This window comes from Peromyscus maniculatus, chromosome 23 (assembly GCF_049852395.1).
Source record: "Peromyscus maniculatus bairdii isolate BWxNUB_F1_BW_parent chromosome 23, HU_Pman_BW_mat_3.1, whole genome shotgun sequence".
Classification (NCBI taxonomy): Eukaryota; Metazoa; Chordata; class Mammalia; order Rodentia; family Cricetidae; genus Peromyscus; species Peromyscus maniculatus.
In genome coordinates this window covers 38447597-38474608 of record NC_134874.1, presented here as the reverse complement: position 1 = coordinate 38474608, position 27012 = coordinate 38447597, and the positions used below count along the sequence as shown (strand labels likewise).

At 40.7% G+C, this 27012-nt stretch overlaps 1 protein-coding gene across 1 annotated transcript in view; it reads right to left on the bottom strand.

Moving 5' to 3' along the window:
• Positions 1-27012, bottom strand: part of Usp42 (ubiquitin specific peptidase 42) — a 120935-nt gene that overhangs the window by 38219 nt on the left and 55704 nt on the right. Inside the window, exons 11-16 of the mRNA XM_076561329.1 lie at positions 21034-21192; positions 19610-19772; positions 13650-13809; positions 12226-12388; positions 4850-5010; positions 3423-3584 (exon numbers count right to left, since the gene is read on the bottom strand). The gene's annotated coding sequence lies outside the window, so the exon portion shown is untranslated. The remainder of the gene's footprint in view (positions 1-3422; positions 3585-4849; positions 5011-12225; positions 12389-13649; positions 13810-19609; positions 19773-21033; positions 21193-27012) is intronic.

Genomic DNA, 27012 nt, shown 5'->3' with positions numbered 1-27012 from the left:
AAGAAGATAATTGCGGCCTTTAGAGATCAAATGAAAAATTCCCTTAAAGAATTGAGGAAAAGACAATAAATTGGAAGAAATTAATGAATTCCTTAAAGAAACCCAAGAAAAAACCAACTGGTGAAGGAAACACCTCAATATTTGAAAACTGAAATAGAGACAATAAAGAAGATGCAAACTGAGGGTATGCTGGAAGTAGAAAATCTGAGTAAATGAACAGGAACTACAGATGCAAGCATAACCAATAGAATGTAAGAGAAGAAGAGAGAATCTCTGGTGGTGAAGATATGGGAGAAGAAATAGATTTGTCAGTTAAAGAAAACATTAAAGCCAACAAAGTCATAACACAAAACATCCAGGAAATTTGGGAAACCATTAAAAGACCAAATCTAATAAAAATAGGGATAGATGAAGGAGAAAAATACCAACTCAAAGTCACAGAAAATATATTCAACAAAATCATAGAAGAAAACTTTCCCAACCTAAAGAATGAAATGCCTATGAAGATACAAGAAGCTTACAGAACACCAAATAGACTGGATCAAAAAAAAAGTCCCATTGCCATACCAACAAACTACAAAGCATCTAAAGAAAAAATGTTAAGAGCTGTAAGGAAAAAGGCCAAGTAACATATAAAGACAGATGCCTCAGAATAGCACCTGATCTCAAAGGAGATTCTGAAAGCCAGAAGGTTCAGGACAGATGTTATGCAGACACTAAGAGACCATGGATGCCAACCCAAACTATAATACCCAGCAAAACTCTCAATCACCATGGACAGAGTAAACAAAATATTCCATGATAAAACCAGATTAAAACAATACCTATCCACAAATCCAGCCCTACAGAAAGCAGTAGAAGGAAAAAAAATCCAACCTAAGGAAGTTAAATACACCCATGAAAACACAGGCAAAAGATAACTACACAATATCAAATACAAAGAAGGGAAACACACAACACTACCACCCAAGATAACAGGTATTAACAATCACTGGGCATTAATATCCATTATAATCAATGGTCTCAATTTACCTATAAAAAAGACACAGGCACACAAAATGGATATAAAAAGAGGATACATCATTCTGTTGTATACAAGAAACACACCTCAAGTTCAGAGACAGACACTACCTCAGAGTAAAAGGCTGGAAAAAGACTTTCCAATCAAATGGAGTTAAGAATCAAGCTATAGCTATCCTAACATATAACAAAATAGGCTTCAAACTAAAATAAATCAAAAGAGATTGGGAAGGTCATTACATATTTATCACAGGGAAAATCACCAAGATGAAGTCTAAATTCTGAATATTTATGCCCCAATACAAGGACACCCACATATGTAAAAGATACATTACTAAAGCTTAAATCATACATCAAACCCCACACACTTATAGTGGGAGACTTTAACACCACACTCTCACCACTGAACAGATTTGCCAGAATGAAACTTGACAGAAACAATAGGGACTTATCTGATGTTATGACTCAAATGGATTTAATAGATATCTACAGAATATTCTACCCAAACATAAACAAATATAACTTCTTCACAGCACCCCATGAAACATTCTCTAAAATAGACCAAATTCTTGGTCACAAAGCAAATTTCAACAGATACAAAAAAATTGGAATCACCTCCAGTATTTTATTGGACCACCATGGCTTAAAGTTAGATTTCAAAAACCAAAAAAATTACAGAAAACTTAAATCTCATGGAAACTGAATAATGCCTACCTGAGTCATCAATGGGTCAAAGAATAAAGAAAGAAAGAAATTACAGATTTCCTAGAATTCAATGAAAATGAAGATACAACATACCTAAAATTATGGGACACTATGAAAGCAGTGCTAAGAGGAAAATTCATAGCACTAAAGGCCAAAAAAAGAAGATGGAGAAATCTCACACTAGCGACTTAACAGCACACCTCGAAGCTCTAAAACAAGAGGAAGCAAACTCACCTTGGAGGAATAGATGCCAAGAAATAATCAAATTGAGGGATGAAATCAATAAAATAGAAACAAAGATAACAATACAAAGAATCAATGAAACAAAGAGTTGGTTCTTTGAGAAAAAAATCAACAAGATAGACAAACTCTTATCCAAATTAACCAAAATTCAGAGATAGAAATCCCAATTAAAAATCAGAAATGAAAAGGGAGACATAAAAACAGACAATGACGACATACAGAGAATCATCAGGTCATGCTGTACTCCAAAAAAATGGAAAAATCATAGAGAAATGGACAATTTTCTGGATAGGCACCACATAGCAAAGTTAAACCAAGACCAGATAAACTATTTAAATAGAACAATAACCACTAAGGAAATAGAAATATTCATTAATGTCTCCCAACCAAAAAAAAAAAAAAAAAAAAAAGCCCAGGACCAGATGGTTTCAGTGCAGAATGCTACCACAATTTCCAAGAAGAGCTTATCCCAATACTCTTCAAATTGTTCCATTCAATAGAAACAGAAGGAATATTACCAAACTTTTTATGAGGCTACAGTTACTCTGATACCCAAAACACACAAAGATGCAATAAGAAAGAGAATTACAGACCAATTGCCCTCATGAACATTGACGCAAAAATATTCAATAAAATATTGGCAAACCGCATCGCAGAACACATAAAAAAAATTATCCACCATGGCCAAGTAGGCTTCATCTCAGTGATGCAAGGATGATTCAACATATGAAAATCTGTCAATGTAATACATCATAGAAACAAACTGAAAGGAAAAAAACACATGATCTTCTCATTAAATACTGAAGAATCCTTTGACAAAATCCAACACCCTTTCTTGATAAAGGTCCTAGAGAGATCAGGAACACAAAGAACCTAAACATAAAGGCAATTTACAGCAAGCCCACAGCCAATATCAAATTAAATGGAGAGAAACTCAAAGTAATTAAATTAAAATCAAGAACAAGACAAGGCTTTCCACTCTCCTGGTATTTACTTGATATAATGCTTGAAGATCTAGCTAGAGCAATAAGACAACAAAAGGAGATAAAAGGGATAGGAATTAGAAAGGCAGAAGTCAAATTTTCTCTATTTGCAGAAAATATGATAGTATGCTTAAGTGACCTCAAAAATTCTACCAGAAAACTCATACAGCCACTTTGGAAATCAGTATGGCTGTTTTTCTGAGAACTGGGATTACATGCTCACACCACTCCATGCTACATTTCCTCCTTTGGCCACTTGATCTAACCAGGGGCTCTCGTGATTAATCCCCTCTCTAGGTGATATATGGGAAAATATGTGCAACATCCATCCAAGGATGCTTCAGGTCTTGCCAGGGACTGTTAAGGTCTTTAACATTCTACCCCTTACACCTTCACCCTAGTGCCCTGCAGGTGTCTCAGACAGGGGCTACAAGGCTACAGGACAGAAGATAAGCCATGTTTCTAACTCACCTCAAGCAATAGTTGGATTAACTTGGGAGGTTTTGGAGAATTCCCAGCAGGGGAGCTCCAATGGGTGTGGGGCAGGGCCAGAAGTGGACTTGACCCAGAGGGTCAGTGGTCCTGGGACCTGTCTTCGTAGGTCCCTACTGGCCAGGCACACTGGTGAGTGTCCTAAGAGCAAAGAAGGGAGACTGTCATTAAGAGAGTAAATTAGGGATGGTTGAGGGGTTCAGTGGACACAGGCCTATGTGCCAGTCCGAGGACTGGAGTGAACTATCCAGATCTCAGGACCCACATGGGAGGAGAGAAATGACACCCACAAGTTGTCCTCAGACCCATGCCCGTGTGTGATGGTATACCGTGGCTGGGTGTACAAGTCACACAATCCATGTGATACAAATACGTTTAATAAAGGCATGCGTATGGTTAATAAGGAATAAATTCAGTTGGCTGAGTGCCAGTCTCCCATGCAGGAAGCCATCGGTTCCCTCATCACCCCTGAAAGCCACGTGATAACTCAGGCCAGTGATCCTGGCTCTCCCAAGGATGGAGGCAGCTGACAGAGCAGTTGAAAGTCCTCCTTGGTGAGACAGTGAGTCCCTACAGTGAGCCATCCGACGTGATTTATAAAACCATGAAGTGCCATTAGAGGCTCTCCTTCAGAATGTCCACTTACTCTGCTTCATGTCACTGTTTGCACTTCCCTCTGTGTCTCCTGTAGACTGGACACACACACACTGGCCTGTGAGCAGGCTCAACATGTCTCTTGCAAGTATTTGGAGGGAACCAGGCATCACAGGATGTGGTCCTAGCCTTCCACCTTTTTGAAACTGTGCCTTTTCTCCATTGTGCTCCCCCAGCCTGCTGCCCTATGAATTTCTGGACTCTTTGTATCAGCTCTGCCTCCCAGGGGCTCACAGAAAGCCCTTGAGTATGACCTATGCTCCTCCCTCAATTTTCCCTGTATTGTTGGGCCTCAAATTCAGATCCTTTGCTGGCTGGCAAGGTCTTACCCAATAAGCCATCTCCTCAGCATTCCTTGTCCTCCACTGCGGAGGGTCCAGGCCAGCCTGGGACATCTTATGTTTCCCAGGCTCATCTCTAAACAGTAAATTATCGTGAGCCTCCTTAGTGGTGGCATCTCAGGCCACCACCCCCTTAAGCACATGATCTTTGGCCCTCATCCTTGACTTCCACTCCTCTTGGTCCATCCCAAGTCTTCTCCCCATGCATAGCATAGGAAGCACTCCTTGTATGAGTGGGGTCTGTGACTGTAGAACCATCTTCCTTCCAAGTCTTCTCCGGTCCCCTCCCACTGCTGTGAGGTCTCTATCATCCTGCCTCCAGCATCTGCAACTGCAGAAACCTAGAGCTGTCTAGACATGAGTCAGAGGTAGGGGCCATGGTAGAGATGATAATTCAAGTATCCCACTCACCTCAAGAAATAAGGGGGGATAGCTCAGAGACTTGTGAAATCTCCTCCTTCTACAAATGAGCTCCAATGGTGGGGGTCCAGTAATGGACTTGACCCAGAGGGTCAGAGGTCCTAGGACGTGATGGCCTAGGTCCTTACTGGCCGGGCGTACCAATGAGCCTCCTAAGAGAAAGATGCAGGATTGTCATCAAGAAAGTATATTCCGGAGAGCCCACCAGCTGAATGGACTAAGTGGTGAGTCTTTGTTCTCATAGATAAACATACCAGCCTCTAGGCTTTGGGCCCTGGAATAGAACCCTGCACTCCCACACCATCACCCATTGCAGTCCCAGTTTCAGGATAGCAGACACATCTCCTCCAGACAGGTTGGAATACCCCCAACCCCCAGCAGACCCTGTAACCTACAGGCCCCACCCCCCCAAAGCCACCCACCCTCTGAGACTGCAGCTGCTCCCTGGGACAGAGGCCACCAGACTAAGAGCTGCTCTCACAGACATAGAGTCCATCAGAACCAATTGGAACAAGATCCCTGATTATACCAAGAGCTCCCATTGGACCAAGAGTATTGATCAGACCAAGAGAGGCTCCCTCAGTCACAGATACCACTTCCACTGAGTGGAGGAAAAGTTGAGTAGATGCCAGTGCAAATATACATTCAACAACATAAAGACCAATATGGCACCATTAGAACCAGCGGTTCTACATCAGCAAGACCTGAACATCCCAACACAGAAGAAGCAGAAGATATTGACCTTAAAAATGACATTAAGAAGATGATAGAGGCCTTTAGAGATGAAATGAAAAATTACCTTAAAAATTTCGAGGAAAAGACAGACAATGAATTAGTAGAAATCAATGAATCCCCACTCTCACCACTGAACAGATCTGCCAGAATGAAACTTAACAGAGAAACAAGGGACTTAACTGATGTTATGACTCAAAGAAACCCAAGAAAAAAAACAAACAGGTAAAAGAAACACTTCAATATTTGAAAACTGAAATAGAGACAATAAAGAAGATTCAAACTCAGAGAATGCTAGAAGTGAAAAATCTGAGTAAATGAAGAAGAACTACAGGTGTAATCATAACCAACAGAATGTAAGAGAGGAAGAGAGAGTCTCTGCTCGTGAAGATATGATTGAAGAAATAGATTTGTCAGTCAAAGAAAACACTAAAGCCAAAAAAGTCATAAAACAAAACATCCAAGATATTTGGGAAAACATTAAAAGACCAAACCTAAGAAAAATAGGGATAGATAAAGAAGAATTCGAACTTAAAGTCACAGAAAATATATTCAACAAAATCATAGAAGAAAACTTTCCCAACCTAAAGAAGCAAATGCCTAAGAAGATACAAGAAGCTTACAGAACACCAAATAGACTGGATAAAAAAAAAAGTCCCCATGCCATAATAACAAGCTACTAAACATATAGAATTAAGACAAAGTGTTAAGATCTGTAAAGGAAAAAGGCCAAGTAACATATAAAGACAGATGCCTCAGAATAGCACCTGATCTCAAAGGAGACTCTGAAAGCCAGAGGGGTCAAGAGAGATGTTATGCAGACACTAAGAGACCAGGGGTGCCAACCCAAACTATTATATCCAGCAAAACTCTCAATCACCATAGACAGAGTAAACAAAATATTCCATGATAAAACTAGATTAAAACAATACCTATCCACAAATCCAGCCCTACAGAAAGCACTAGAAGGAAAAATCCAACCTAAGGAATTTAAATACACTCATGAAAACACAGGCAATAGATAACCCCACACCATCAAATACAAAGAAGGGAAACACACAACACTACCACCAAAAGATAACAGGAAATAACAATATTAGACATTAATATCCCTTAATATCAATGGTTTCAATTTGCCTATCAAAAGACACAGGCTAAGAGATTGGATATAAAATGAGGATACATCATTCTGTTGCATACAAGAAACACACCTCAAATTCAGAGACAGACACTACCTCAGAGTAAAAGGCTGGAAAAAAACTTTCCATTCTAATGGACTTAAGAAGCAAGCTATAGCTATCCTAATATCTAACAAAATAGACTTCAAACTAAAATAAATCAAATGAGATCAGGAAGGACATTACATATTTATCACAGGGAAAATCACCAAGATGAAGTCTCAATTCTGAACATTTATGCCCCAAATACAAGAACACACACATATGTAAAAGATACATTACTAAAGCTTAAATCATACATCAAACCCCACACACTAGTAGTGGGAGACTTCAACACCCCACTCTCACCACTGGACAGATCTGCCAGAATGAAACTTAACAGAGAAACAAGGGACTTATCTGATGTTATGACTCAAATGGACTTAATAGATATCTACAGAATATTCTACCCAAACATAAACAAATATACCTTCTTCTCAGCAGCCCATGGAACATTCTCTAAAACAGACCACATTCTTGGTCACTAAGCAAATCTCAACAAATACAGAAAAATTGGAATAACCTCCTGTATTTTATTGGACCACCATGGCTTAAAGGTACATTTCAACAACAACAACAAAAAATTACAGAAAGCCTAAAATCTCATGGAAAATGAATAATGCCCTACTGAATCATCAATAGGTCAAGGAATAAAGAAAGAAAGAAATTAAAGATTTCCTAGAATTCAATGAAAATGAAGGTACAACATACCTAAAATTATGGGACACTATGAAAGCAGTGCTAAGAGGAAAATTCATAGCACTAAAGGCCAGAAAAAAAAAGGAAGATGGAGAAATCTCACACAAGCTATTTAACAGCACACCTGAAAGCTCTAGAACAAGAGGAAGCAAACTCACCCTGGAGGAATAGATGCCAAGAAATAATCAAATCGAGGGCTGAAATCAGTAAAATAGAAACAAAGATAACAATACAAAGAATCAATGAAACAAAGAGTTGGTTCTTTGAGAAAAAAATCAACAAGATAGACAAGCTCTTATCCAAATGAACCAAAAGGCAGAGACAGAGCATCCAAATTAAAAAATCAGAAATGAAAAGGGAGACATAACAACAGACAATGAGGACATACAGAGAATCATCAGGTCATGCTGTACGCCACAATATTGGAAAATCTTAAAGAAATGGATAATTTTCTGGATAGGTACCACATAGCAAAGTTAAGCCAAGACCAGATAAACTATTTAAATAGACCAATAACCCCTAAGGAAATTGAAACAGTCATTAAATGTCTCCCAACCAAAAAAAAAAAAAAAAAAAAAAAAAAAAAAAAAAAAAAAAAAGCCCAGGACCAGATGGTTTCAGTGCAGAATTCTACCACATTTTCAAAGAAGAGCTAATCCCAATACTCTCCAAATTGTTCCACACAATACAATCAGAAGGAATATTACCAACTTTTTATGAGGCTACAGTTACTCTGATACCCAAAACACACAAAGATGCAATAAAGAAAGTGAATTACAGACCAATTGCCCTCATGAACATTGATGCAAAAATATTCAATAAAATATTGGCAAACCACATTGAAGAACACATAAAAAAAATTATCCACCATGGCCAAGTAGGCCTCATCTCAGGGATGCAAGGATAATTCAACATACAAAAATATGTCAATGTAATACACCATAGAAACAAACTGAAAAAAAAAAAACACATGATCTTCTCATTAGATGCTGAAGAAGCCCTTGACAAAATACAACACCCCTTCATGATAAAGGTCTTAGAGAGATGAGGAACACAAGGAATCTAAACATAAATACAATATACAGCAAGCTCACAGCCAATATCAAATTAAATGGAGAGAAATTCCTCCATTCCACTAAAAGCAATTCCATTAAAATCAGGAACAAGACAAGGCTTTCCACTCTCCTGGTATTTACTCAATAAAATGCTTCAAGTTCTAGCTAGAGCAATAAGACAACAAAATCAAAGATCAAAGGGATAGGAATTAGAAAGGCAGAAGTCAAACTTTCTCTATTTGCAGACAATATGATAGTATACCTAAGTGATCTCAACAATTTTACCAAGAAACTTATACAGCCACTTTGGAAATCAGTATGGCTGTTTTTCTGAAAATAGGGAATCAATCTACCTCAAGACCCAGTTATATCACTCAATCATACAATAAGGACACATGCTCAACTATGTTCATAGCAGCATTATTTGTAATAGCCAGAACATGGAAAATACATATATGCTCCTCCACTGAAGAATGCATAAAGAAAATGTGGCACATATACACAATGAAGTACTCTCAGCAATAAAAAAAAAACAAAACAAAACATTGGTATCATAAATTTACAGGCAAATGGATGGAACTAGAAAATATCATCCTGAGTGAGAAGGACAAACATGGTATGTACTCACTCATAAGTGGATCCTAGATGTAAAGCAAATGATAACCAGACTACAACCCACAACCCCAGAGAAAAGAGCTAACAAGGAGGACCCTAAGAGGGAAGCATAGATGGCACAGTGAAAAAGAAATAGATGAGATTTCCATGAGCAAACTGGGGGTGTTTGGTTAACGACAGGCAAGGGATGTGGCATGAGAACATAAGGGAATGGGAGGTTCAAGTTGGAAACATCGACAGAGTGGGAGAGATTGGAGAGAGATATCATGATAAAGGAAGACACCATGGTAATAGGGAAAAGTGCCAGGGAAGTTCCTAGTAATCCACAAGGATGACCCCACCTTAGACTACTGGAAATAGTGGAGAGATTGCCTGAAGTGGCTTATTCTGGTAATCAGATTAGTGATTACCCTAATTGGCATCATAGAGCCTTCATCCAGTAACTGATGGAAGCATATGCAGAAATCCACAGCCAGGCACCAGGCCCATTTCCAGAAGCCCACTCAATGACAGAGAGTGTAGATTCTATGAGCAAGAGACATTGAGAGTATGATGGGAAAGCATACAAAGATGGCCACCCAAACTAGTGGAAACTCATAAACTGTGGACCATTAGTTGTTGAACATCATGGGACTGGACTAGACTCTCTGGATAGGTGAGATAGTTTTTAGCTTGAACTGTTTAGGGCCCTCCATGCAGCGGAAATGGGGTCCATTCTTGGTGCATGAGTGGGCTTTTTGGAGCACAGAGTCTGTGGTAGGACACCTTACACAGCCTTGGCGCCAGAGGGAGGAGCTTGGACCTGCCTCAACTGAATGTATCAGGATCTGCTGAGTCCCCATGGGAGACCTTGCCTTGGAGGAAGTGGGAATGGGGGGTGGGTTGAGAGGGAAAGCACTGGGGTGGGAGGAGGGAGGAGAGGGGGATGTGAGGTTGGTATGTACAAAGAATAGAAATTTTCTTAATAAAAAAAAGAAAAATCTGGCAAGAAACAAGCCAAGCCAAAGCTGGCCATTTATAATTAAGAAAAATAAAATGAAAAATAAGTGTAAATTCACATGACAAATGAAAACTAAAGATATAAAAATGATCTTTGAGAAACTCAGAACCATAATAGTAAAACAAACCTTCATTAGAATAACAAGCATACCATTTATATTACAGAAAATAGAATCATATACAAAATATGGAAAGAAACAGAATGAGAGTAAAATTCCAGAATATAGATCTAAAAGTCAAAAGTATTTTCAAGGCTATATTGAAATATAGCATGGTAGAAAGTTATTGGTTGTTTAGCGTAGGTTGTTTGTGGGACTCCTAACAGTGGGAATGTGGGTATCTCTGACTCTTACTTGCTCTTGGGACCCTTTTCCTCCTACTGGTCCTACTTTGCCTCACCCAGCCTCGATATGGGAGTTTGTGCCTGGTCTTATTACATCTTAAGATGACATTTTAGGTTGATATCCTGGGAAACCTGTACTTTTCTGAAGGAAAAGGAGGAACAGTGGATCTGGGGAAGAGAAGGTCGGGCACGGTAATGGGAGAACAGGAGAGAAGAAAGGCTGCCATCAAAATACATAGTACTAGAGAAGAATTCTTTTAGAAGAACGCAAATAATAGAAAAAAAAGAAAATGTTAATGAAATGCTACTTTATTGTAATAAAACTATTATATGCAAAAAAAGAAAATATATTCCGGCAAGTGTCTGTCTGAGTCATGATATTAATATATCTATGTGATGTTTCTATTCTTGTGTTCATTATAATACACGGGCAATATATATTTCAAAACATCTTGGGGGCCAGCAATATGGCACAGTGGATTGAAGATGTTTGCTGACAAGCCTGAACACTACGTTCAAAATCAAGGATTAAAATTGGGAGATGGAAAGTGACACCCATATCTTGTCTTCTACATGGCCAGGTGCACCATTCCATGCTAATCAGGACACATGCATGTGTGCACATAAACACGTACCAACACCAACACACACACACACAAAGACACATACACACACACACACACACACACACACACACACACACACACACACAAATAAAGGTAAGAGAGGATGTTAACATCAAGAAATAGACTGGATTGGAATGGCTCATTCCAGGCATATGTATGAAGCCATGAAACCATAGGGGTGCCTTCCTCTGTACCACACAAAGAGCAAATGGTAGTTTAGGCCTTTTAACTCTAGAGACTTCCAGCTAGACAGAGCTAGATATGGGTTTTTATTACATTCTTGAAGACACTGTAATTCCTTGGACCTGAGTGACAACAGGACATTAAAGGCTCTCCCTGGGATTCTCTGCTCCTTCTCATTCATTTTAGTCTTTATATGTGTGCATGAGGGTAAGATAAAGGAGAGAGAGAAGAGTAAATAGAGAGACACTGTACACAATACATGCCGGTGGCCCTTGTGGAGGCTACTGGATGCTCAGGTGTTGGTCTGCAACTTCTCCCTTTCTGGGGGCAGGGTCTCAAGTCATCCTCTTGCCAGAGCTGGCTAGCTGGTCCAGGAACTTCAAGCTTGTTGCCTAGCTCTGCCTACCATCTTACTACAGCCATGATAGGAGTCCTGAGGTGTTTGCCTTCAGCTCTTATATGTGTTCTTGGAAACCAAAGACAGGTCCACATGCTCCTTATCACTGGGAAAGCATCACATCATCTCTGAATTCTCCATACCACTGGTTTGAATGTACAGGGTATCCTGGACCATTCCATCTTTCCCAGAATGATCAGCAACTACGTAATATAACTCAAGAGTCTCCTGAGTACTGGGGTTACATGCTCACACCACTCCATGCTACTTTTTCATCTTTGGCAGCTTGATCTAACCAGTGCCTCACATGCTTAATCTCCTCTCTAGGTGGGATATGGGAATATATGTGCAACATCCATCCAAGGATGCTTCAGGTCCCACCAGGGGCTATTAAGGTCTTTAACATTCTACACCCTACACCTTCACCCTAGTACCCTGCATGTGTCTCAGAAAAGGGCAACAAGGCTACAGGACAGAAGATAAGCCATGTTTCTAACTCACCTCAAGCAATAGGTGGAATAACTTTAGAGGCTTTGGAGAATTCTCCAGCAGGGGAGCTCCAATGGGTGTGGGGCAGGGCCAGAAGTGGACTTGACCCAGAGGGTCAGTGGTCCTGGGACCTGTCTTCGTAGGTCCCTACTGGCCAGGCACACTGGCGAGTGTCCTAAGAGCAAAGAAGGGAGACTGTCAGTAGGACAGTAAATTAGGGCAGGTTGAGAGATTCAGTGGACACAGGCTTTTGCTGCCAGTCCAGGGCCTGGAGTGAACTATCCAGATCATCAGGACCCACATGGGAGGAGAGATGACACCCACAAGTTGTCCTCAGACCCATGCCCGTGTGTGATGGTATACTGTGGCTGGGTGTACAAGTCACACAATCCATGTGATACAAATACTTTTAATAAAGGCATGCACATGGTTAATAGGGAATAGATTCAGTTGGCTGAGTGCCAGTCTCGCATGCAGGAAGTCATAGGTTCCCTCGTCAGCAACTAAAGCCATGTGATAACTCAGGCCAGTGATCCTGGCTCTCCCAAGGCTGGAGGCAGCTGACAGCAATTGAAAGTCCTCCTTGGTGAGACAGTGAGTCCCTACAGTGAGCCATCTGACATGTTTTTGTAAAACCATGAAGTGCCATTAGAGGCTCTCCTTCAGAATGTCCACTTACTCTGCTTCATGTCATTGTTTGCACTTCCCTCTGTGTCTCCTGTAGACTGGACACACACACACTGGCCTGTGAGCAGGCTCAACATGTCTCTTGCAAGTATTTGGAGGGAACCAGGCATCACAGGATGTGGTCCTAGCCTTCCACCTTTTTGAAACAGTGCCTTTTCTCCATTGTGCTCCCCCAGCCTGCTGCCCTATGAATTTCTGGACTCTTTGTATCACCTCTGCCTCCCAGGTGCCCACAGAAAGCCCTTGAGTATGACCTATGCTAATCCCTCAATTTTGCCTGTATTGTTGGGCCTCAAGCTCAGATCCTCTGCTGGCTGGCAGGGTCTTACCCAATAAGCCATCTCCTCAGCAGTCCTTCTCCTCCACTGCCGAGGTCCAGGCCAGCCTGGGACATCTTATGTTTCCCAGGCTCATCTCTAAACAGTAAATTACATGAGCCTCCTGAGTGGTGGCATCTCAGGCCACCACCCCCTTAAGCACATGATCTTTGACCCTTATCCTTGACTTCCACTCCTCTTGATCCATCCCAAGTCTTCTCCCCGTGCCTAGCACAGGAAGCACTCCTTGTATGACTGGGGTCTGTGACTGTAGAACCATCTTCCTTCCAAGTCTTCTCCGGTCCCCTCCCAGGGTTGTAAGGTCTCTACCATCCACCTCCAGCATCTGCAACTGCAGACCCCTAGAGCTAGCTAGGCATGAGTCTAAGGTGGGGGCCATGGTACAGATGATAATTCAAGTATCCAATTTACCTCAAGAAATAGGGGGGATAGCTCAGAGACTAGTCAAGTCTCCTCCTTCTGCAAATGAGCTCCAATGGTGGGGGTCCGGTAATGGACTTGACCCAGAGGGTCAGGGGTCCTAGGACCTGATGGCCTAGGTCCTTACTGGCTTGGCACACCGATCTGCCTCCTAGAAGAAAGATGTAGGATTGTCATCAAGAAAGTATATTCTGGCCGGGCGGTGGTGGCGCACGCCTTTAATCCCAGCACTCGGGAGGCAGAGCCAGGCGGATCTCTGTGAGTTCGAGGCCAGCCTGGTCTACCAAGTGAGTTCCAGGAAAGGCGCAAAGCTACACAGAGAAACCCTGTCTCGAAAAAACCAAAAAAAATAAAAAAAAAAAAAAAGAAAGTATATTCTGGAGAGCCCACCAGTTGATTGGACTAAGTGGTGAGTCTTTGTTCTCATAGACAAACATGCCAGCCTCTAGGCTTTGGGCCCGGGGGCACAACCCTGCACCCCCACACCATTACCTATTGGAGTCCAAGTTTCAGGCCAACAGACTCAACTCATGCAGACAGGTTGGAATACCACCATCTCCTACCAGACCCTGTAACCTACAAGCTCCACCCCTCCCAAAGCCACCCACCCTATGAGACTGCAGCTGCTCCCTGGGACAGAGCCAAGCAGCACTGCTGATTAGACTAAGAGTTGCTCCCAGTGACATAGAGTTCATCAGCACCAATGGGACCAAGATCCCCAATTAAACCAAGAGCTCACTTTGGACCAAGTTTATTGATCAGACTAAGAGAGGATCCCTCAGACACAGATACCACTGAGTGGAGGAAAAGATGAGTAGATGCCAGTGCAAAAATACAGTCAACAACATAAAGACCAATATGGCACTATTAGAACCTAGTGGTTCTACATCAGCAAGACCTGAACATCCCAACACAGAAGAAGCAGAATAAATTGACCTTAAAAATGACAATAAGAAGATGATAGAGTCCTTTAAGACGAAATGAAAAATTCCCTTAATGAATTCAAGGAAAAGAATAAAAAATTGGGCCGGGCGGTGGTGGCGCACGCCTTTAATCCCAGCACTCGGGAGGCAGAGGCAGGCGGATCTCTGTGAGTTCGAGGCCAGCCTGGACTACCAAGTGAGTCCCAGGAAAGGCGCAAAGCTACACAGAGAAACCCTGTCTCGAAAAACCAAAAAAAAAAAAAAAAAAAAAAAAAATTGGAAGAAAACAATGAAACAATTAAAGAAAGCCAAGAAAAAAGCAAACAGGTGAAAAAATTCTTTAATATTTGAAAACTAAAATAGAGACAACAAAGAAGATGCAAACTGAGGGAAGGCTGGAAATGGAAAATCTGAATAAATGAACAGGAACTACAGGTGTAAACATAACCAATAGAATGCAAGTGATGAAGTGAGAATCTCTGGTGGTGAAGATATAATAGAGGAAATAAATTTGTCAGTCAAAGAAAACACTAAAGCCATAAAAGTTACAACACAAAACATCCAGGAAATTTGGGAAACCATTAAAAGACCAAACCTAAGAAAAATAGGGAGAGAAGAAGAAGAATTCCAACTCAAAGGCACAAAAATTATATTCAACAAAATCATGGAAGAAAACTCTCCCAACCTAAAGAAGGAAATGCCTATGAAGATACAAGAAGCTTACAGAACACCAAATAGACTGGATCAAAAAAAGCCCCCTTGCCATATAATAACAAACTACTAAACATATACAATAAAGAAAAAATGTTAAGATCTATAAAGGGAAAAGGCCAAGTAACATATAAAGACAGACCCATCAGAATAGCACCTGTTCTCAAAGGACACTCTGAAAGCCAGAAGGTCCAAGACAAATGTTATGCAAACTCTAAAAGACAATGGGTACCAACCCAAACTATTATACCCAGCAAAACTCTCAATCACCATAGACAGAGTAAACAAAATATTCCATGATAAACCAGATTAAAACAATACCTATCCACAAATCCAGCCCTACAGAAAGCACTAGAAGGAAAAATCAAAGTTAAGGAAGTTAGATACACCCATGAAAACACAGGTAATAGATAAACCCTCATACCATCAAATACCAAAGAAGGGAAACACACAACACTACTACCAAAAGTAACAGGAATTAACAATCACTGGTCATTAATATCCCTTAATATCAGTGGTCTCAATTTGCCTATAAAAAGACACAGGCTAACAGAATGGATATGAAAACAGGATACATCATTCTGCTAAATACAGACACACCTCAACTTTAGACACAGACACTACCTCAGAGTAAAAGGCTTTCCAATCAAATGGACTTAAGGAGCAAGCTATAGCTATCCTAATATTAACAAAATAGACTTCCAACTAAAATAAATCAAAGGGATTGGGAAGGACATTATATACTTATCACAGGGGAAATCACCAAGATGAAGTCTCAATTCTGAACATTTATGCCCCAAATACAAGGACACCCACATATGTAAAAGAAACATTACTGAAGCTTAAATAACACATCAAAACCCACAAAATAGTAGTGGGAGACTTCAACACCCCACTTTCACCACTGGACAGATCTGCCAGAATGAAACTTAACAGAGAAACTAGGGACTTAACTGATGTTATGACTCAAATGGACTTAATAGATATCTACAGAATATTCCACCCGAACATAAACAAATACACCTTCTTCACAGTACCCCATGGAACATCTCTAAAATTGACCACATTCTTGGTCACAAAGCAAATTTCAACAGATACAAAAAAATTGGAATGATCTATATTTTATTGAACCACTATGGCTGAATAATGCCTAACTGAATCATCAATGGGTCAAGGAATAAAGAAAAAAAGAAATTAAAGATTTCCTAGAATTCAATGAAAATGAAGGTACAACATACCTAAAATTATTGGACACTATAAAAGCAGTGCTAAGAGGAAAATTCAGAGCACTAAAGGCCAAAAAAAAAAATGAAGATGGAGAAATCTCACACTAGCTACTTAACAGCACACCTAGAAAGCTGTAGAACAAAAAGAAGCAAACTCACCCTGGAGGAATAGATGCCAAGAAATAATCAAATCGAGGGCTGAAATCAATAAAATAGTAACAAAGAGATGTCTATCAACAAGATAGACAAGTCTTATCCAAATTAACAAAAAGGCAGAGATAGAACATCCAAATTAACAAATCAGAAATGAATAGGGAGACATAACAACAGACAATTAGGACATACAGAGAATCATCAGGTCATGCTGTACTCAACAAAATTGGAAAATCTTAAAGAAATGGCCATTTTTCTGGATAGGTACCACATACCAAATTTAAATCAAGACCAGATAAACTAAATAGACTAATGACCTCTAAGGAAATAGAAACAGTCATTAAATGTCTCCCAACCAAAAAAACCCAGGACCAGATGATTTCAGTGCAGAATTATGCCAGATTTTCAAAGAAGTGGTAATACCAGTACTCTTCAATTTGTTCCACACAATAGAAACAGAAGGAATATTACCAAACTCCTTCTATGAGGTACAATAACGGTGATACCCAAACCACACAAAGATGCAATAAAGAAAGAGAATTACAGATCAATCGCCCTCATGAACATTGATGCAAAAATACTCAATGAAACATTGGGAAACCAAAACCAAGAACACAAAAATTATCCACCATGACCAAGTAGGCTTCATCTCAGGGATGCAAGGATGATTCAACATATGAAAATCTGTCAATGTAATACACTATAGAAAAAAACTGAAAGAAAAAACACATGATCTTCTCATTAGATGCTGAAGAAGCCTTTAACAAAATCCAACACCCCTTCATGATAAAGGTCCTAGAGAGATCAGGAACACAAGGAACCTAAACATAAAGGCAATTTACAGCAAGCCCACAGCCAATATCAAATTAAATGGAGAGAAACTCAAAGCAATTCCAGTTAAATTAGGAACAAGACAAGGCTGTCCACTCTCCTCATATTTATTCAACATAATATTTGAAGTTCTAGCTAGAGCAATAAGACAACAAAAGGAGATCAAATGTGTAAATTCACATGACAAATGAAAACTAAAGACATAATAATCATCTTTGAGAAACTCAGAACCACAAAAGTAAAACAAACCTTCATTAGAGGAACAAGCATACAATTTCTATTACAGAAAGAATCATATACAAAATATGGAAAGAAACAGAGTGAAAGTAAAATTCCAGAATATAGATCTAAAACTCAAAAGTATTTTCAAGGCTATATTGAAATATAGCATGGTAGAAAGCAATTGGTTGTTTAGCGTAGGTTGTTTGTGGGACTCCTAACAATGGGAATGTGGATATCTCTGACTCTTACTTGCTCTTGGGACCCTTTTGCTCCTACTGGTCCTACTTTTTTTTCACCCTGCCTTGATATGGGCGTTTGTGCCTGGCCTTATTATATCTTAAGATGACATTTTAGGTTGATATCCTAGGAATCCTGTACTTTTCTGAAGGCAAAGGAGGAACAGTGGATCTGGGGAAGACAGGAGGTGGGAGGGGAAAATGGAAGGAGGGGAGAATAGAAAGACTGCCAACAAAATATATAGTACCAGAGAATAATTTTTTTAAAGAATGGGAATAATAGAAAAAAGAGGAAATGTTAATGAAATAATACTTTATTGTAATAAAACTATGAAAAAAAAAGTATATCCCAGCAAGTGTTTGTCTGAGTCATGATATTAATCTATCTATGTGATGTTTCTATTCCTGTGTTCATTATAATAAAGATGCCATATATATTTCAAAAGATCTTAGGGGCCAGCAATATGATGTTTTGCTGCCAATCCTGAACACTACATTCAAAACCCAGGAGTAAAATTGAGAGATGGAAACTGACACCCACATCTTGTCTTCTGACATGGCCAAGTGCCCCATCCCATGCTAATCAAGGCACATGCTCGTGTGCACATAAACATATACCAACACCAACACACACACACACACACACACACACACACACACACACACACACACACACACACAAAGATAAGAGAGGATGTTAACAGCAAGAAATATACGGGATTGGAATGGCATATTCCTGGCATATATATGAAGCCATGAAACTATAGAGGTGCCCTCCTCTGTACCACACAAAGAGCAAATGGTAGTTTAGACCTTTTATCTCTAGAGACTTCCAGCTAGACAAAGCTGGATTCGAGTTTTAATTACATTCTTGAAGACACTGTAATTCCTTGGACCCCTGAGTGACAACAGGCCATTAAAGGCTCTCCCTGGGAATCTCTGCTCCTTCTCATTTATTTTAGTCTTTAAGGTGTGAATGAGTGTAATATAAAAGAGATAGAAGAGTAAATAGAGAGACACTGTACACAATACATGCCAGTGGCCTCTGTGGAGGCTACTGGATGCTCAGGTGTTGGTCTGCAACTTCTCCCTTTCTGGGGGCAGGGTCTCAAGTCATCCTCTTGCCAGAGCTGGCTAGCTGGTCCAGGAACTTCAAGCTTGTTGCCTAGCTCTGCCTACCATCTTACTACAGCCATGATAGGAGTCCTGAGGTGTTTGCCTTCAGCTCTGATATGTGTTCTTGGGACCCAAAGAGAGGTCCACATGCTCCTTATCACTGGGAAAGCATCACATCATCTCTGAACTCTCCATACCACAGTTTTGAATGTACACGGTATCCTGGACCATTCTATCTTTCCCAAAATGATCAGAAAATTCATAATACACCTCGAGAGCCTCTTCAGTACTGGGATTACATGCTCATACCACTCTGTGCTACTTTTCCTCTTTTGGCCACTTAATCTCGTGGTTAATCCCCTCACTAGGTGGGATATGGGAAAATATGTGCAACATCCATCCAAGGATGCTTCAGGTGCCACCAGGGGCTGTTAAGGTCTTTAACATTCTACCTCCTACACCTTCACCCTAGTGCCCTGCTGGTGTCTCAGACAGGGGCTACAGGACAAAGATAAGCCATGTTTCTAACTCACCTCAAGCAATAGGTGGAATAACTTCAGAGGCTTTGGAGAATTCTCCAGCAGGGGAACTCCAATGGGTGTGGGGCAAGGCCAGAAGTGGACTTGACCCAGAGGGTCAGTGGTCCTGGGACCTGTTGTTGTAGGTCCCTACTGGCCAGGCACACTGGCGAGTGTCCTAAGAGCAAAGACGAGGGACTGTCATTAAGAGAGTAAATTAAGGATGGTTGAGGGGTTCAGTGGACACAGGCCTATGTGCCAGTCCAAGGACTGGAGTGAACTATCCAGATCTCAGGACCCACATGGGAGGAGAGAAATGATACCCACAAGTTGTCCTCAGACCCATGCCCGTGTGTGATGCTATACCGTGGCTGGGTGTACAAGTCACACAATCCATGTGATACAAATACGTTTAATAAAGTTATGTGCATGGTTAATAGGGAATAAATTCAGTTGGCCGAGTGCCAGTCTCGCATGCAGGAAGGCATCGGCTCCCTTGTCAGCAACGAAAGCCATGTGATAACTCAGGCAGTGATCCTGGCTCTCCCAAGGCTGGAGGCAGCTGACAGAGCAGTTGAAAGTCCTCCTTGGTGAGACAGTGAGTCCCTACAGTGAGCCATCCAACGTGATTTATAAAACCATGAAGTGCCATCAGAGGCTCTCCTTCAGAATGTCCACTTACTCTGCTTCATGTCACTGTTTGCACTTCCCTCTCTGTCTCCTGTAGACTGGACACACACACACTGGCCTGTGAGCAGGCTCAACATGTCTCTTGCAAGTATTTGGAGGGAACCAGGCATCATAGGATGTGGTCCCAGCCTTCCACCTTTTTGAAACAGTGCCTTTTCTCTATTGTGCTCCCCCAACCTGCTGCCCTATGAATTTCTGGACTCTTTGTATCAGCTCTGCCTCCCAGGTGGCCACAGAAATCCCTTGAGTATGACCTATGCTACTCCCTCAATTTTGCCTGTATTGTTGGGCCTCAAACTCAGATCCTCTGCTGGCTGGCAAGGTCTTACCCAATAAGCCATCTCCTCAGCACTCTTTCTCCTCCACTGCCGAGGTCCAGGCCAGCCTGGGACATCTTATGTTTCCCAGGCTCATCTCTAAACAGTAAATTATCGTGAGCTTCCTGAGTGGTGGCATCTCAGGCCACCACCCCCTTAAGCACATGATGTTTGGCCCTCATCTTTGACTTCCACTCCTCTTGGTCCATCCAAGACTTCTCCCCGTGGCTAGCACAGGAAGTACTCCTTGTATGACTGGGGTCTGTGACTGTAGAACCATCTTCCTTCCAAGTCTTCTCCGGTCCCCTCCCAGGAATGTAAGGTCTCTAACATCCACCTCCAGCATCTGCAACTGCAGACTCCTAGAGCTGTCTAGGCATGAGTCGGAGGTGGGGGCCATGGTTCAGACGATAATTCAAGTATTCCACTCACCTCAAGAAATAGGGGGGATAGCTTCAGAGACTTGTGAAAGTCTCCTCCTGCAAGTGAGCTCCAATGGTGGGGGTCCAGTAATGGACTTGACCCAGAGGGTCAGAGGTCCTAGGACCTGGTGTTCTAGGTCCTTACTGGCCGGGCGTACCAATGAGCCTCCTAGGAGAAAGATGTAGGACTGTCATCAAGAAAGCATATTCCGGAGAACCCACCAGCTGATTGGACTAAGTGGTGAGTCTTTGTTTTCATAGACAAATATCCCTGTCTCTAGGCTTAGGGCCTAGGAAAAGAACCACGCACCCCCATGCCATCACCCATTGCAGTCCCAGTTTCAGGCCAGCAGACACATCTCCTGCAGACAGGTTGGAATACCACCATCCCCACCAGACCCTGTAACCTACAAGCCCCACCCCTCCCAAAGCCACCCACCATCTGAGACTGCAGCTGCTCCCTGGGATAGAGGCCACCAGACTAAAAGCTGTTCCCAGAGACATAGAGTCCATCAGCACCAATAGGACCAAGATCCCCGATTAACCAAGAGCTCCCATTGAACCAAGAGTATTGTTCAGACCAAGAGAGGCCCTCTCAGACAAAGATACCACATCCACTGAGTGGAGGAAAAGATGAGTAGATGCCACTGCAAAAATATAGTCAACAATATAAAGACCAATATGGCATCATTAGAACCTAGTGGTTCTACATCAGCAAGACCTGAACATCCCAACACAGGAGATGCAGAAGATATTGACCTTAAAAATGACATTAAGAAGATGATAGTGGCCTTTAGAGACAAAAAGAAAAATTCCCTTAAAAAATTCAAGGAAATAAAAAAAAATTCAAGGAAAAGACAAACAATGAATTGGAAGAAATCAATGATTCCCTTAAAGAAACCCCCCCCCCAAAAAAAATACAAACTGGTGAAGGAAACACTTCAATATTTGAAAACTGAAATAGAGACAATAAAGAAGATGCAAACTCAGAGAATGCTGGAAGTGAAAAATCTGAGTAAAGGAACAGGAACTACAGATGCAAGGATAACCAACAGAATGCAAGAGAGGAAGAGAGAATCTCTGGTGGTGAAGATATAATAGAGGAAATAGATTTGTCAGTCAAAGAAAACACTAAAGCCTAAAATGTCATAACATAAACCATCCAGGAAATTTGGTAAAACATTAAAAGACCAAACCTAAGAAAAAAAATATAGAAGAAGAATTCCAACTCAAAGGCACAGAAAATCAACAAAATCATAGAAGAAAACTTTGCCAACCTAAAGAAGGAAATGCCTATGAAGATACAAGAAGCTTACAGAACACCAAATAGACTGGATCAAAACAAAAAAAGTCCCTATGCCATAATAACAAGCTACTAAACATACAGAATTAAGAAAAAATGTTAAGAGCTTTAAAAGAAAAAGGCCAAGTATAACATATAAAGACAGACCCATCAGAATAGCACCTGATCTCAAAGGACACTCTGAAAGCCACAAGGTTCAAGACAGATGTTATGCAGGCACTAAGAGACCCGGGTGCCAACCCAAACTATTATATCCAGCAAAACTCTCAATAACCATAGACAAAGTAAACAAAATATTCCATGATAAAACCAGATTAAAATAATACCTATCCACAAATCCAGCCATACATAAAGCACTAGAAGGAAAAATCCAACCTAAGGAAGTTAGATACACCCATGAAAACACAGGCAATAGATAACCCCACACCATCAAATACAAAAAAGAGAAACACACAACACTACCACCAAAAGATAACAGGAAATAACAATCACTGGACATTAATATCCCTTAGTACCAATGGCCTCAATTTGCCTATAAAAAAACACAGGCTAACAGAGTGGATATGAAAAGAGGATACATCATTCTGTTGCATACAAGAAACACACCTCAACTTCAGAGACAGACACTACCTCAGAGTAAAAGGCTGGAAAAAACTTTCCATTCAAATGGACTTAAGAAGCAAGCTATAGCTATTCTAATATCTAACAAACTAGACTTCAAACTAAAATAAATCAAATGAGATCGGGAAGAACATTACATATTTATCACAGGGAAAATCACCAAGATGAAGTCTCAATTCTGAAATTTATGTCCCAAATACAAGGACACCCACATATGTAAAAGATACATTACTAAAGCTTAAATCATACTTCAAACCCCACACACTAATAGTGGGAGACTTCAACACTGCACTCTCACCATTGGACAGATCTGCCAGAATGAATCTTAAGAGAGAAACAAGAAACTTAACTGATGTTATGACTCTAATGGACTTAATAGATATCTACAGAATATTTTTTTTTTTTTTTTTGTTTTTCGAGACAGGGTTTCTCTGTGTAGCTTTGCGCCTTTCCTGGAACTCACTTGGTAGCCCAGGCTGGCCTCAAACTCACAGAGATCCGCCTGGCTCTGCCTCCCGAGTGCTGGGATTAAAGGCGTGCGCCACCACTGCCCGGCTTGATATCTACAGAATATTATAACTGAACATAAACAAATATACCTTCTTCTCAGCACTCCATGGAACATTCTGTAAAATAGACGACATTCTTGGACACAAAGCAAATCTCAAGAGATACAAAAAAATTAGAATAACCTCCTGTATTTTCTTGGACCACCATGGCTTAAAGGTACATTTCAACAACAACAACAAAAAAAAATTACAGAAAGCCTAAAATCTCTTGGAAATCGAATAATGCACAACTGAATCATCAATGGGTTATGGAATAAAGAAAGAAGGAAATTAAATATTTCCAAAAATCCAATGAAAATGAAGGTACAACATACCTGAAATTATGGGAAATTATGAAAGCGGTGCTAAGAAGAAAATTCATAGCACTAATGGCCAAAAAAAGAAGATGGAGAAATCTCACACTATCGACTTAACAGCACACCTGAATGCTCTAGAACAAGAGGAAGCAAACTCACCTTGGAGGAATAGATGCCAAGAAATAATCAAATTGAGAGCTGATATCAATAAAATAGAAACAAAGATAACAATACAAAGAATCAATGAAACAAAGAGTTGTTTCTTTGAGAAAAAATCAACAAGATAGACAAGCTCTTATCCAAATTAACAAAAAGGTAGAGATAGAGCATCCAAATTAAAAATCAGAAATGAACAGGGAGAAATTACAACAGACAATGAGGATCATCACGTCATGCTGTACGCCACAATATTGGAAAATCTGAAAGAAAAGGACAATTTTCTGGATAGGTACTACATACCAAAGTTAAATCAAGACCAGATAAACTATTTTTTTGTTGTTGTTTTTTCGAGACAGGGTTTCTCTGCGTAGCTTTGCAACTTTCCTGGAGCTCACTTGGTAGCCCAGGCTGGCCTCAAACTCACAGAGATCCGCCTGGCTCTGCCTCCCGAGTGCTGGGATTAAAGGCGTGCGCCACCACTGCCTGGCCAGATAAACTATTTAAATAGACCAATAACCCTAAGGAAATAGAAACAGTCATTAGATGTCTCCCAACCAAAAAAAAAAAAAAAAAAGCCCAGGACCAGATGGTTTCAGTGCAGAATTTTACCAGATTTTCAAAGAAGAGCTAATCCCAATACTCTTCAAATGTTCCACACAATAGAAACAGAAGGAATATTACCAAACTTTTTATGAGGCTACAGTTACCCTGATACCCAAACCACACAAGATGCAATAAAGAAAGAGAATTACAGACCAATCGCCCTCATGACCATTGATGCAAAAATACTCAATAAAATATTGGCAAACCACATCCAACAACACATAAAAAAATTATCCACCATGGCCAAGTAGGCTTTACTTCAGGGTTGCAAGGATGATTCAACATACGAAAATCTGTCAATGTAATACACCATGTAAACAAACTGAAAGAAAATAAAAAACCATGATCTACTCATTAGATGCTGAAGAAGCCTTGACAAAATCCAACACCTCTTTTTGATAAAGGTCTAAGAGAGATCAGGAACACAAGGAACCTAAACATAAAGGCAATTTACAGCAAGCCCACAGCCAATATCAAATTAAATGGAGAGAAACTCAAAGCGATTCCATTAAAATCAGGAACAAACAAGGCTTTCCACTCTCCTGGTATTTACTCAGTATAATGCTTCAAGTTCTAGCTAGAGCAATAAGATAACAAAACAAGATCAAAGGAATAGAAAGGGAGAAGTCAAACTTTCCCTATTTGCAGACAATATGATAGTATACCTAAGTGACCTCAAAAATTCTACCAGGAAACTTATACAGCCACTTTGGAAATCAGTATGCCTGATTTTCCGAAAATTGGGAATCAATCTTCCTCAAGACCCAGTTATACCACTCTTGGGCATATACTCAAAGAATGCTCAATCATACCACAAGGACACATGCTCAACTATGTTCATAGCAGCATTATTTGTAATAGCCAGAACATGGAAACAACCTAGATGCCCCTCAACTGAAGAATGGATAAAAAAAAAATGTGGAGCTGGGCGGTGGTGGCGCACGCCTTTAATCCCAGCACTCGGGAGGCAGAGCCAGGTGGATCTCTGTGAGTTCGAGGCCAGCCTGGACTACCAAGTGAGTCGCAGGAAAGGCGCAAAGCTACACAGAGAAACCCTGTCTCGAAAAAAAAAAAAAAAATGTGGCACATATACACAATGAAGTACTCTCACCAGTAAAAAAACAAAACAAAACAAAACAAAACAAAAACACATTGGTATCATAAAATTTACAGGCAAATGGATGGAACTAGAAAATAAAATCCTGAGTCAGAAGGACAAACATGGTATGTACTCACTCATAAGTGGATACTAGATGTAAAGCAAAGGATAACCATACTACAACCCACAGTCCCAGATAAGCTAGCTAACAAGGAGGACCCTAAGAGGGAAGCATAGATCGCCCAGTGAAGGAAAATAGATGAGATCTCCTTGAGCAAACTGAAGGTGTTGGGTTAATGACAGGCAAGGGGTGTGGGATGAGAACATAAGGGAATGGGAGATTCAAGTTTGAACAGCGATAGAGTAGGAGAGCAAGGAAAGAGATACCATGATAAAGGAAGACGCCATGACTATTATCAAGGGAGAAGTGCTAGGGAAGTTCCCAGGAATCCACAAGGATGACCCCTCCTTAGACCACTGTCAATAGTGGAGAGAGTGCCTGAACTGGCCTATTCCGGTAATCAGATTAGTGATTAGCCTAACTGGCATCATAGAGCCTTCATCCAGTAACTGATGGAAGCAGATACAGAAATCCACAGCCAGGCACCAGGCCGAACTCCAGAATTCCAATCAATGAGAGAGAGGAGGGATTCTATGAGCAAGAGACATTGAGAGTATGATGGGAAAGCATACAGAGATGGCCAGCCAAACTAGTGGAAACTCATAAACTGTGGACCATTAGCTGTGGAGTCCCCATGGGACTGGACTAGACTCTCTGGATAGGTGAGATAGTTTTTAGCTTGAATTGTTTAGGGCCCCCCAGGCAGTAGGATTGGGGTCCATTCCTGGTGCATGAGTGGCCTTTTTGGAACACAAAGCCTATGGTAGGAACCTTACACAGCCTTGATGCAAGGGGGAGGAGCTTGGACCTGCCCCAACTGAATGTACCAGGATCTGCTGAGTCCCCATGGAAGACCTTGGCTTGGAGGAAGTGGGAATATGGGTGGGCTGAGGGGGGAGGTCCTGGAGTGGGTGGAGGGAGGAGAGAGAGACATCTGTAGTTGATATGTAAAATGAATAGAAAATTTTTAATAATAAAAAAAGAAAAAATCTGGCAAGAAACAAGCCAAGGCCAAAGGTGGGCATTTATAATTAGGAAAAATAAAATAAAATATTAGTGTAAATTCACATGACAAATGAAAACTAAAGATATAAAAATCATCTTTGAGGAACTCAGAACCACAAAAGTAAAACAAACCTTCATTAGAGGAACAAGCATACAATTTCTATTACAGAAAGAATCATATACAAAATATGGAAAGAAACAGAATGAAAGTAA